Source organism: Leptonychotes weddellii, chromosome 10, assembly GCF_054177405.1.
Source record: "Leptonychotes weddellii isolate Sample4059 chromosome 10, ASM5417740v2, whole genome shotgun sequence".
In the NCBI taxonomy this organism is placed as follows: Eukaryota; Metazoa; Chordata; class Mammalia; order Carnivora; family Phocidae; genus Leptonychotes; species Leptonychotes weddellii.
Genome location: NC_138378.1, coordinates 122448725 through 122462643, shown reverse-complemented (window position 1 = coordinate 122462643; position 13919 = coordinate 122448725). Strand labels below are relative to the sequence as shown.

Here is a 13919-nt window from a genome sequence, read left to right as displayed (position 1 = left end):
TCCCGCATCGGGCTCCCTGCTCCTTGGGAGCCTGCTTCTCCCTCTGCCTCTCTCTCTCTCTCTCTGTCTCTCATGAATAAATAAATAAAATCTTTAAAAAAAAAAGGAATTGTTTTGACAACTTCAACAGTAGTATCTGAGTGACTGACAGTTGAATTCTAGTAACGATAAATGGTAATTCATTTATTTTGCTTTGATTGTTTTAATGTCTTTTATGGCTATCAAATGTGTATACTATAGGACTTTTTTCCCAATATTTTACTCACAATTGGTTGCATTTTAAAATATAGTTTAAGCAGGTGGGTATCTATTTTAAATAACATTGAAATGCTATTTGTGTGTGTGTGTTATCAAATCCAAGTTATTCAAATGTTATGCCATTTTGTTAGAGTCTTCTGATCTTTGTGACTTTTATAGCATTTTTTTTTTGCAGAAATAGAAATCAGTTAGCAGCATGAAGCCCTACCTTCTTTCCCCTAAAAATACATTATAAGTAGGTCATTACTGACAGACCTTGCTTGTTTTCTTTGATAGCTCTAAACTTGCTGGGATGGGGAGCCAATCACTTTGTATCAGACGGCAGAATGGCAGTTACCTGGTCAGTGTTACTGATTAAGATTTGATTTGAAACAACTTTTAAAGCAGACATTTAAGAGACCTAATCTGTGGCACTTTCCTGGATTGTGGGAAAGTGTATGTCCCGCTTCGTTACACCACCCGGCAGCCATGTCTCTGAGAATCGAAGCCGGTGCTGTCCCAGGAGGTTTGGGTGCACATTTGCATCTGTGTCTTTCCATGGCTGGGGTGGTTAGTGAGGGTCCAGTTCTGAGATCCTCCTGGCTATAACAGATGGCTGCCCTGTCTGGACTCGAGCTATCTGAGGAAGGATGTAGGTCTTCGAAGAAGTGAGGGCGCTTGCATCCCCAGGTCCTGATTCTCATCCCAGATCTGCCCCCCAGGGCTTGCCTTTGTGTGGATCTGGGCTCCCTTCTTTCATTTCTAACCAGCCAGGCTCCCCATGGTTGTTCTCAACCTTTCTGCCCGGAGCTTTGGATGCTCAGCAGGTGATCTCAGGGGGCAGCCCAGTTTAGAACCCCTTGCCCGGCCCTGAGCTTCCGGCCTCAACTTTTCCCTCTCCTTTTTCTTGTTCAGTACCTGTGAGCCCGCCCCCATCGCTCCTACCCAGCCCGCCGCGGCTCTGGGGTGGCTGCCCTTTCCTGGCCTCCAGGTCCCTAGAGAAGCTCAGGGACAGAGGTGGGGTCTCTACCTGCCTTCTCAAAATCCACGTGGATCTACCGATCTTGTTAGTCTGTTGCTGGTAGGGAACCATCTCCTAAGGTACGAATTTCCCTTTTTTGTGTTCCAAATTAAAAATGACTTGGGTTTTTTCTATAAAATTCATATCATACTTGATGGCATGACTCATTTCAAAGTGATGGAAACACCGTTTCTCATGCGGTTGAAAGCATAATGGCAGGTGTAGGTAGCGGAGGGCTCCTCCTTCTGCCACCGTGACTTTGATGCTAATTATGATTCAGAAACACGGCGTGTGACAAGCAGGGCCTGCTGTCTGTCAGAGGAGCTGTTCGGTTTCTGAGTTTGCTTGCTGTTCACTTTGCTTTTTCTGTCAACTCTGAATCAAGTGAAGTGGATGGATTTTCACTGGAAGCTAATGTTAATTTGCATTTAGAGGCTTGCTGAAAAAGCCATGTCTTCTGTCGATGCAGATCCTGAAGTGTGTGCACCTGGCTGGGCCGAGAGAAAGTGAGCTCCTGGCCTGTGGCCTCATGCCGGCTGCCTGAGCGATGGGTCCTCCTCCCAGGTGTGTGCTGGGGCCGCCCTGGTGGGTCCTTGGGCGGAACAACGTCTGGCTGTGGTGCAGGTGCCCAGTCTTGCCCCCGTGGTTCTGCTTTGTGCGCCTTGTTAGAAAAGGCCGACAGTCCGAGAGATTCTGACTGCACGAGTTTCCAGCTTAATCTCAGCATCCCTGGAACGCGGGAGGGTCTGCGGGACTCTGACTCCCATATTGCTCAGTTGCTGCCCGCGTGGCATTTTGTCTCGTTCCTGGCGGGCGTCCGCGCTGCTGCAAGCGTCCGTGCTCACAGGGGACCCTGGCTGGGCTCTTGGGCCGTTTTTCTCACCCTGGGCCATTTTTACCCACAGTTGTAGCTCTTACAGATTGACGATGCCAGAGTTGTTCAATTCTGGGATGCCATCAACAATAACATGAATAAAAACTGTTATTTTCTGTAGTGCTACAAAGGGCAGGGAAAGCAGCCGAGGAAATGGGGAGAGAATGTTTTGTAGTTGGCATCCTGACGGCGTGGGCGCCAAGTCCCAGAGAGGAGTCCTTTGGGGACCCGTGGACGACTTCAGACACTGATCCCTACCAGAGCAAGACCCTCACCCCTCCTCTGCCCTTCCTAGCCCCCAGGACCCCTCCACTGTAGGCATTCCAGGTCTTTCTGTCGAGGTCCAGCTGATGCACATTCTGACCAGAGCTGCGGTGACCAAATAGATCAGTTCTGGGACAGTTGACACACTTTTCTTTAATTTTCCCGTGTACAGATATTTCTCTTTTTAATTAGTATTCCTTTAATGTTTTCAATAAAGGATTCAGTTTTCTCCCTTGAAGTCTTCAAGTTGTTTTGGTATATATATTTCTGGGTACCTAATGGATTTTTGGAGGAAATTCTTAATTTTCTTCTCTTGGTTCTATTATGTAAATATACAATTATATTTGCAAAATAACTGTGTATTTATATTATTGTATATAAATTATTGTATAAATATGCAACTGTATTTGCAGATTACATTGTCGAGTGTGATTTTATCCAGCCATATAAGTGATTTCTAACATTTGCATACTTCCTGGTTTTATTTGTGGACCTCAGTATCACCTGTAAATATTGTAAATGCTGTTGAATTTTTATACCTTTAAACTCTTTTTTCCTGTCTCATGGGAGACAAAGTTGTACAGAAAAATGCTGAATAACAGCAGTGAGGTGGGGATTCTCACCATTCCGTGTGAGGTTTTTGGAGGGGTTTAACTGGTCACTCTTCTACAAATTCACAAAATTACTCTTATTCCTGCTGATTTTAGGAGCACTTTGTATGTTCTGTATATGAGTCTCTATCAAATATATGTAATGTCAAGATCACTCACTCTGTGGGTAACTTTTTGATCTCTTCATAGTATCTTTTATTGAACAGAATTTCTCAATTTTTATGTAGAACAATTAGTCCCTTTATGGATTAGAACTTCAAGATTAGAACATTTCCAGGCTAGAACTGTTTTGCATGCTGTTCAAGTCAACTTTACTCTGAGTCCATAGAGATATTTTCACCTGTTTTCTTTTAAACGTTTTGTTGATTTACTGTTCACATGTAGCTCTGAAGTCCAGCTAGATTTGATTGTTTCCTATGCTCTGCAGTGGGGCGGTGAACTCATTTTTTTCCTAGATTCTTTCCGGACTTGACTGTCATGCTGCACTTATCACAAGCGAAGAGATCACACATACGTGGATTTTTTTCTGGACTGTGTATTCTCTCTTCTCCACTGAGCTATTTTTCTTGAGTAAATACCCCATATTTTAATTGCTATAACCTCAAAATAGTTCTTGATACTTGGCATTATAAGTCTTCAGCTTGGGTGTTCTTCAGGATTGCCTTGACTGTACGTGACTGCGTTTCTGTTTGAAATTTAGAATTATTTTGTCAGTTTCTAAAAACTTACTGGGGTTTATGATTTTCTGTTGTTTTGAATCAACAACAGATTAATTCAGAGATTAATTTGTAGATTAATTTGGAGAGAAATGACAACTTCACAGTATGAATTCATCCAGTTCATGAACATGATCTGTAACTTACTTAGGTCTTACTATTTTCCTCTCAGTAACACTTTCAAATTTTTGTGTAGAGACCTAGTGTGTCAGTTTTCATTAGTTGGTTTCTGGATATGGCGGTTGTTAATGCTCTGCGAATTATATCCTTTTATTTCAGCTGTTATTATTTGTTGCTGATATATTGAAACATACTTTCACAGTATTGTCGTAATACACCATTAACTGGTAATGATGTTAAGGCCATAGATTAAACGTCCAAGTGTTCATGTGACAGACGTAGATATAGATCTTTTTGAACTATCTCCATGCTCAGAGATTCCATCTGTGAACTAGCTTCATTTTTCTTCTTTCCTTTATGCACCATAAATATTTAAAGTATATATTATATATATAATTGCACTGGTCAGGAGCACAGTGTGGTAGAGAAATGGCAAAGGTGAACGCACATCTTTTTTTCAGCCTCTGTCCCCGGAGGAAATCTTTTGATAATTCAACATGGTGAATGACAAGTGCTCTTAGTCTTTTTTAGCTATTTTCCCAAAGGTTAACGTTTTATATTTAACTATTAATTTATGAAGCTATTAATTAAATATTTAATTAATATTTAACTTTATCAAATGCCATCTTTGGAATTTACCAGTGATCTTGTAAGTTTCTTCTTTTTCTGTTTCTGTGGTTGGTTGCCAGCCTCGAAGGGTCCCTGGTACGCATGCCCCTGCGTGGGCCCGTCTCATGGTCCTGGCCTGAGGGTGCAGCTCCCGCCACCCCACTAAGCATCCCGCCTCCCTCCTTCCTCCCTTCCTCCCGGCCGGCAGGGTGACCACCTAAGGCTGTGCAGGCAGCACTCTGCATACGGCACCTGGTGCTCCAGACGGACAGAAATACCGGCCTGCTCCGCCCCTGAGACCCACCTCCTTGGGCCTGGCGGGGGGCGCCCGAGTGAAGCAGGGCACCTTTAGACGCCGTTGACCGTGACTTGCACACACCAGGAGGCCACCTCTAGTTTGTCCAGAGGTGTTTGTCTGACCTTCCTTTCTTCGTCTGCTGAGAAGGCCTTTACCTGCGGACGTCCCCTCCTGGTCTGCGCTTGCTGACAAACCCAGTTTGCTTTGCCGGGCGGCGGGGGAAGGAAGCCCGCGGGCCCCAGCCCTCCGGGACCCAGTGAGTGGGCCCCACTGGGTACTTCTGATAAAGTTGGTTTCCATGTATTGATGAGAACTCTGATACACGTTTTGCTGATTTTCAGCATTTCCTGCTCCAGACCAATAAATCTTCAAACGGTTACTCTCTGAATCTTCTGAAAGGGGTGGTTATCATTCAAAGAGCTTTGGTAAAAGTAGGAACTAGAGCCTTTCTAAAGGTAGAAAAGTTGATTTGAACAAAATACTACTATTTTCAAGCTTTTAAAGAAAACCCTAACTTTCTTTTAAAAACGTGTATTTAAATCCTGTAAAAGCTGTTGAGAAACAATTACTCAGAATTCATACTTACTGTGTGTTCACTTAATGAAGCCATGGCCAGAGGGATGCCGCTCTGCGGTCCCCACATGGTCCGTCCGGGTGCGTGTTCTGGGGGTTGTGCCGAGCGAGCCGTGGTCCTGCCTCTCACCCACGCCCCCTGCGCTCACACCCTCCGCCTGTGTCTCCACTTTGCCCCACAGACCAGAACTGGCTTTGCCTTCCTGCACCGCGAGGCATCTGGAAGCACCCGTGACGTCCGCCTGGAGCTGACAAAGGAGGTCCTCACGATCCAGAAACGAGACGTGGTCTGTGTCGGTGGGAGCAGTCACGGCACACGTGTAAGTGCCTGCGGCGCCGGGCTCCGCGTGGACGCGCCGGGGAGGCCCACTCTGGTCCCGTTCTCAGGACTGTTTGCTCCCCTGTTATTTAAACATCCCCAGCCACAAAACAAGACCAGGTTTCTGTCTCCCTGCCTTCCGTAATTTCCTCGCTGATGTGTTTCCCGGGAGGAGCTCTCCCCACACACCACGGTGTGCCATGGGACACACTCTGTCGGAAGTGAAGACGGAACGTGAGAGTACCGTACTTGCCGAGGGCTTCCTCACATCTGAAACCATGAGCAGCGGCAGACAGAGCGGGCACTCGCCCGCGTCAGGTGTCAGCTCTGCCTGGTCTCTGGGACGTGAACAGGCGCTTCCACGCTAAGGCTCGCCCTTCTTTTGGCTTCAGTCACAGTGAACTTTCCTGAAGGGTAAGAAACGTACTGAGCAGATACAGTTAAATATCGAGTAAAGATTAGGGAAAATAATTCTGGCCAGTGTTACTTCAGTTTAGGTCAAACAGGACAGCTGTAAGTGATAGAGGAAATATGCAGTGTAGTGTATGAAGTATACTCTATTAAAACCATAGTCAGTTTCCTATTTTCCTTCTTGTGAGCTCAGATAATTGCAGGTATAAATATATATATATATTTATACCTGCAATTATATATATATATATTTCTACAGAATCAACATTTCACTGCTCTGTCCTTCGAATATCCCTACCCAGGACCTACAAAAACTGATATTCAAGAAATCATGTTGCTGAAAATAAGTTGTTTGTAGTGTGTTTTTGAAAATATCCCCAAAGCGTTCCCATTCCCCGGTTCACGGCTGGGTCTCGTAGAGCGTGGGCCCTGGAGACCCCTTACTTCATGATTTTCTGGGTCCTCATGACCTTCACCTTGGAAACAAAGTAAACAGGGCACTTGCTCCCCATCTGTAATCCCCAAATCGGTGTTTCTTCAGTAGGTGCAGGTGCTTGCAGAGTGTGACATCTTTCCTGGGCAGGCCCGATGTGGCCCCCCTCACCCCCACAGAAGCAATGCCGGGCTCATGTGCATGTCTTACACATGCGCGGCCCCTGCCACATGCGTGGAGAACAGAAGTGCTCCTGTATTCCACTTGAAACCCCCCCCATGTTGCCCCAGACCCATGTCTGCCCCTCTTGTGCCCTTTTTGGGTCTCTGGTCCCGTTCTGGACGCTCCCTGTGGGTCCAGGATGGGTGAAGTCACCACAACGGAGGGCAGAGGACGGGGGCTGCCTTTCCTGCTGCTATTCCCTGGGGGCCCCAGCAGGGTCGGAGGTCGAGGGTCACTAACCCCTCATTCGACCTACTGTCCCCCCACTTGTTCTGAATACCCAGCAGTGGTGGGTTTGGGGAGAGCAGCGTCAGAGAAGAGTTTGTAACTGTTTTAAAAAATTATCCTTCTTCACAGTGAGTCCATAACCTGTAGAGAATCCCACGCAGCTTATAGCAAAAAACACTTGATGTTTCTATGCTAAATTGTCCAGGAAAAGTAAATTACGTTGTTTTATTCATAACGTCAGATTCTCTACCTAAGGTTAAGTTCTCCCTCCTAGGAGTGTGTGTTCACAGCTGCAGAGTTGTGTTTATAATTTCCAGTGATTCCTGGATGCCCGCAAACCGCCCTGCTCCGAGGAGAGCCGCGGGGCACGCGGACTTGTGTTCCGCATCAGCCGGGCCCCTTCCAGCGATCTCTGCCAGAACACGCGTCCCTGGGTTGGATGGTTTCGGAGGCAATTTGGGGAGAGTTTTGTTTGCAGGAAGACATGATCCACTCCTGAGATCAGAACCTGAACCGGAACCCTGAATTCTGCAGTTGATAAGAATAACACCATCTCGCTGTGAGAACTCATCATGTGTTGGAAGAACAGGAAGAACTCTTTCTAACAAAGGTCACAGTGGTTTTTAGAGTTGGAGTCAGAGCACCTCTGGGGAGTCTCAGAGCAGTAGCTCCCCGCATTATATGTTGAGTGTGTCCAAGGCACCTGCACTGGGAAGCTGGCTGAGCATGACTGTTTTCCACTTAAAATTATTCTGAAGGGCAGGTGTAGAAGGTCTGATCAATCCACAGTGGATCAACAGAAGGAATGAGGGAGCCTCATGCCTCGCCGAACCTGGAGTCTCCATGTGGGTCCTGGGAGATGAAAATTGTCAGATTTGGTGCAACACATATTTACTGGGTACACAGTGTAGATATTAAATTCTAGCAGACATTGATAAGCTTATCAGTCGGACCCCAAGATTGGATGCTAAACCTACCGTGAACAGTCATTGCTGACATGCATGATTCTGCCCCCGGTGCCAGGGCATTTCTGAGTGTGTTCTATACCCTAATTCACCAAAAACGCACAGCATGGTTATGCAGCAGGTGCACCTTGACCCCCACGTCACAGGCGACAGGGTTTAGGGCATGGGGTCAGCTCCTGCGTGCGCACACGCCAGTCACACGGCCCGAGCCCGAGAGCGCCCGCCCTGCTCGCCAGGCCCGACATCACGGTCCATGTCGCGTCAACGTCCATGAGCTTTGTGATTCGGCACTGGCCCTGGGGATACGCCCGGCGGGAGCTCGGTTCTCTGGGAACGGAAGGCAGAGTCTGCGCGGAACTCCATTCCTCCAGCTGCATCCGCTTTTCAGGCTGCCCGTTCCAGAAAACACCGCTGGGCGCTGAATTTGAACCTGCTGAAAAATAACTCAAGTGTCAGTTAAGGACAGGTGTTCTTCTTGTCACAAAAGAGAGAAGGCAAAACTAAATTTAGTGGATTTTTAAAATCTGCCAGGGTAGCACCAGAGTTTCAAATCCACAAACTCCTATTTCATTTATATTTCTATCCATAGCAACAGGGCATTTTGAATGTGGAAAATCTGAGGATTTCTAATTATCTTCTAAAGAAAGTGTGTGCTTTGTTGGGGGAAAGAACTAGCTTTTTCTCATGTTTCAGAGTTTTTGTTTAGATTGTTTTATTTTTATAATCCTCACTGCACATGTGACACATTACATTTTCCTTAATTGTGAGTTTATGCTTGTGGTTTGAATGAATGTGGCAGGAAGATGCACACAAAGACAACATTGTAATAAATCTGTGTTGTATTCACTACTTTTAGTGACAGTGAATGTACCTGAGAGGGTTCCGTGTCCTCGTTTTACTGTTTCGGACACAAAGGTTCAGGAGTGTCTGAGCTCAGCTCCCAGTTAGTGGCAGAGGTCAGGCAGGATCTCAGCCGCTCCTCTGCTCGCATGGGGCCGAGGGGAGGCTCCCGGGAGCCCCGCAGGGGGAGCATGAGATGCAGGGGGACGAGCCAGCGGAATGTCCGCCGGAGAGGAGGAGGACTGCCAACTTGGCATGAACAGGGAGCTGGCGTCTGCCTGCGCACGGCCTGGTTTGGTGTCTGCCTGACACCTTGGGAGACAGTCCAGGGGCTGGGCGGGCACGGGAGCCCCAACTCTCTCCCCTGCTCTGCACGAGCACCGGGAAGTCACATCTTCACGAGCGGACTTGGAGACCCATGCAGACGTTGACCTAAAACGGGCAGCTTTGCAGCGCAGGTGTTTACCATGCCTCTAGACACGAGAGGTTATGGGAGTGTGACGGGGGAGAAGAGGACCCAGCAGACCTGCAAGCAGGGAACGTCTTGAAATAAAGATGAGAACCAAGCACGGAACCGGAATCTCTGTGTGTCGGGCAAACAACACATTAGACACGAAAGTCGCAGTCCGGGAAGCGTCTGAAGAATCCCACGTGAGCACAGACGGGAGACCCCAGGGTGGTGGGTGCTGAGCGCAGGTGAAGGGGGGACCCCTGGAATGAGCAGGCGCTGCCGCTGCGTGAGGCAGAACAGCCGATTTCACCTGGTGGATGAAAGGCGTCAGGCCCTGGCTGCAGGAGCCTGGCAGATTCTGGGTGGAGAGGGCAAACCTGCAGTCTCTCCTCGCTTTGCTGTCCGGTGCTCGCTCTCCCCTCTCCCCTCTGCATGCGTTGGGGCGGCTTCGCTCTTGTCTTCCTCGTGGGCAGGTTTTGTCTGGCGAGGGTCACAGATCTATATACCGACTGGGGATCTAGATTAGGTCTGGGACATTTTGGCTCCGCATTCTAGGCTCCTCGTGTGCTGGCTTTTCAGCTTTTGCCCTATAAGTATGTTAGGTCGTGGCCCACACTCTGCCATTCTGGGTATTTGTAGGTTGGCTTTGCCACCCTGTAGACTTCACATCCAAGACCATGCCTGTTTCCACCTTCCCGCACATATGTTTATACGTACCAGAAGATGCATTTTGGAATATTTATTTCCTGGGTCCTGGGTGTCACTTATCTTGGTAGAAAGGACAAAGAGTTGATCAGTTTTGAGCACAAAACCCCTTCCCTAGAAACGGATCTGTGAAACCCTGTGAGGGGGCCACAGAGCGGCACCGATGGTCAGCTGAGCTTACAATGCCTTCCAGAAAAATCGTCAGTCCCCCCATTTTTGCTGAAAAAAAAGGCTTAAAGTTTTTAAAAAGTTCAAAAGTTTTAGAAAAAGCGATAAGGAACATGTAAATTAAGATGCGGAAGAACATAAGTAATAGAGTGATTGGCAGTTGCCCGGCCGTTCCTTCAGCGATTCCTACAGATTGTTCAGGTATATCACAACGAATGAACTTAATAAAATCATTTTCAAAAATTAGGCTCATTTCTTACATAACAAGTACTGTGAGGACTATCAACAAACTGATATTTTAGTTTGGAGTAAAGAATTAAACTTGTATTAAACTTCCCGAGACAGATGAATTTGTTGTCTCGCCTGCCGGGGTGCTGGCCCTACTGATAAATTCTGTGTTCAGCGCACACGACTCCGTTGTTGTTGTTTGTGATAAAATAAACATTATTACTACCTTTATCCACCTAAGTTTATATCCTTTCTCTAGTTCCTTTTTGCATCCTATTCTTTGCTCCATAAATCAGGAGTCGGTAAATGTCAAAACATAGTTTGGGATTAAATGATAAAACAGAATATTTTCTTTAGGACCTTATCTCTTATGTTTGTGAAAAACACAGCTGAATTGGGTTGGAAATGAGTTTATTGAATAGTTACTTTAGATTCCAAACTTCATTCTCTTCATTCTCCAGAAGTCTCATTATACATTTGATTGAATTCATAATTCATTCCTCCAGTAAGTGAGAGCCGCCCCCAGACACCAAAGAGAAGCATATTTATGGGGCAGGTGCGTCTCGCTGGAGGAGGTCCCTCTGCTCGGGAGAACGGACTCTGCAGAGTGTGCTCGGTGAAGAACGACAGGCCGGTTGAATTAGAAAATGCCTTGTGATGACATTAGCATCTGCATATGTTAGCAGAACCGCTTTGGAAACTTCTCCCAGGACTTTAAGTTAATGTGTCCATCTCTCACTTAGCTGTGAGGTCCTGAGACATCGGGACCTGAAGGAGGGGCCTGAGCCAGGCCACCCTGTGGACGGTTTCATCACCATGAACCAATTTTTACAAATCTTGTTTTGAAAAACAAAATTCTTAAATATGACAACACCACAATCATTCTAGAGCCCTAGTAGTTACATGCTCTTCATTTGTGAGAACACGGACTGGCTGAACTTTCCTCCCAACGGTGAAATGCGAGATTCCTCCACGCTCCTTGAGGGAGTTGGAAGATCGGGAAGAAGAACTTTTCACCCAGAGACTTGCCATCCAGAGGTTTCTGTGAAACTTGGTGGTTTCCCGTAATTCCCTCGGCTGGCTCGTCTTTGTGGGCCCAGCTGCCCACACAGGACAGGTCAGGTGCTCTCTCCCTGACAGCATCCTCCTGCTGTGCCCTCCGCGGCCTTACTCTGAGCGCACAGAGGGCTCTGGGGTCCCCCTCGTCCTGCTCCTATGGGGACAGCAGCCCTGTGTACGGGGCCCAGCCTGTGACCCCTCTAACCTCAATTACTTCTAGATGCGGTCCCATGGGGATGGGACTTCAACATAGGGATTTGAGGGGACACAGTTCAGTCCACAGTGACATCCTATGGTAGGACAATCAAATGTATAATGAGACTTCTGGAGAATGAAGTTTGGAATCTAAAAAAACCCTCATTTTCCAGATGCAGAAATTCAGTTTTGCAGAGGGTTATGTGACTGAGACACATTTGCTTGGAAAAGGAATTTTGACAGATTGCATCGACTAAATATTTGAATAAATAGTACTCTGGCTTAATAACAGATAATTCTGTTCTGTTAACGAGACGTTAAAGAAGTTGATGACATAATGTTTTCATCTTTCACCTGTTGGGAATTTGGGACTCTTAGTCCAGAGTTTTGGTGTGCGTTAACCCATTTTGCCACAGGTGATCCATTTTCTGATGTTTTCTTTGAATGATCCTCTTGAGATCTATGTGTGAATAAAACGACAGATTTATAATGTCATGTGACAAAGTCTGTCAAAACAGAAACACTCTTGTTTCTTTTCTCTGATGTATATTTGCTTGCTCTCAGTGAGGTTCAAATGCTTCTGTTAATGGGGAAAGTTGAAAACCATTGTTGAATATTTCGACAAATTCCCTATAGTAGAGATTTTTGATTAGTGTAATATCGGATGACCCAATTTTCCAGTCTTCTCTTGCCCAGAGTATTTCCTGGGAAAGCCTGAGACACATTCCCATGTCACCCCAAACACAGTAGGAACTCGGCGCTTATGAAATGAGTGAGAGTGTGAATAAATGATATCCCTCTGCTTTGTTCACTTGTTCACGCTCCCCAAGACGCTGGCTGACTTGGGAGTCCGCTCTGGGAGTTTGTGGAGGGAAGCTCCCCACACACAGGAGCATCTCTGTCTTCCCGCCAGGTGATTTAAATCACCTCTGCTCCTGCTGCCCTTTGTGTGGAGTCGGGGGGCAGGTTGCTGGTGTTTCAGTACTTGGAAAGGACCCAGTAGGAGCCCCATGAGTGTGTCCCGGGCGTGCACTGGGCCCGCTCCTCACCGTCACTCGGGTGCGCCCGGAGACGAGGAGAAAACGAGCCATCGCCGTGAAGTTGCGTCCCCGAACTGTGATTGCATAAACTATCAACAGCTGAGAATGTTACAGCCACAGGGAAGCTCAAAATATAAAATTTTCTATTAAAGTGTTACCTAATGGATGCCTACATGAGCACTTTAAAGGAGCTGTATTTGTTCCAATTTTTGGTTTCTTTACTTTGAGCTTATGGTGAATTCATTCCCAAGAATGGAGTCACACCTGAGTCACACCTGAGATGTGCTGCAGACCCGGCGTCCTCCTCGGCCAGACAGTTCCCACTGGCTCGCTGCTGGCGGCAGGCAGGTCTCGCACTCGTGCGGAAGCCCCTCGGGGCCCTGCTGACCTCGGCTTGTCCCCGGTTGCCCTGCTCTGCAAGCACACTCTTGGCCACCGTACAGGCCGAAAGCGTCTGCGCTGTCACTTAGAAAGCAGATAGCGCAAGTCATTCTTGATGTTCCCATGGAATCCTTCTGAGGCACGAACATGCTTGACCCTCCGCTTCCTCCACCCCTGGGCCCGTTTCTCACCCTCAGCCACAGATCTGGTGCATCTGGTTAAGGATTGGTCACTTTAGACCAAGCAAAATGCGCACTGCTAATTTACTGGAGTGAGAGGTTTGGGGGCGTTGTTGGTTACGGGTGCTGCTCGGCTTCCAGCTTTTCATCACCACCGGCCCCGTGGTCAGAGGACAGGGTGATGCCCAGCATGCATGGGTCAACACTGACTACTTAAAAATGGGCCTAAAAGTGGTTGGTCTGGGCAAGAGGCACGGTGGGAGGGAGCCAGGCTGGGGGTTGGCGGGAAGAGCAGGTTTTGAAGGCGGGTTGAGTATGGGTTGCAGCTTCTCTGGTCCCTCCCTGGGAGAGTGTGGGCCGTTTCTCATGGGCCTGCGGTCCTCTGACATGGAACGGGAAGGCAGGGCCAACGTGCAGGGATTGCCCGCGGATTTTAAATACGGCTGCAGTAGGGCCTGGTTTGTCGTTTGTTTGCCTGTTTTTTTAATCAAGGTCTTTGTTCCTCTAGGTAATACCACAGACTGAGGATGTGAAATGGTGTCTTGCTGAATTTAAACAGTTACTTAAGTTTAAATTATGAATTTATATCTGCATTTTGCATTCGCTCTCTGATCATGCATTTTAACCTCAACTTGCTTTGTTTTCTAAAATTTTTTAAAGCACAGAACTGTTACGCTTCGCAGAGAGCCCGTTGGTGGCTTGGGCCTGAGTATAAAGGTATGAATGCATTCTTCCATGTGACATTCTTTCTGTGTGTGGGTCTGCGCTGAGC

General features: G+C 47.3%; 1 protein-coding gene across 1 annotated transcript in view; it reads left to right on the top strand.

Moving 5' to 3' along the window:
- Window positions 1-5517: 5517 nt before the first annotated feature.
- The window catches only part of LOC115942161 (gamma-2-syntrophin), a 42807-nt gene continuing 34405 nt past the window's right edge, over window positions 5518-13919 (top strand). The window contains exons 1-2 of the mRNA XM_081797263.1: window positions 5518-5643; window positions 13808-13864. The gene's annotated coding sequence lies outside the window, so the exon portion shown is untranslated. The remainder of the gene's footprint in view (window positions 5644-13807; window positions 13865-13919) is intronic.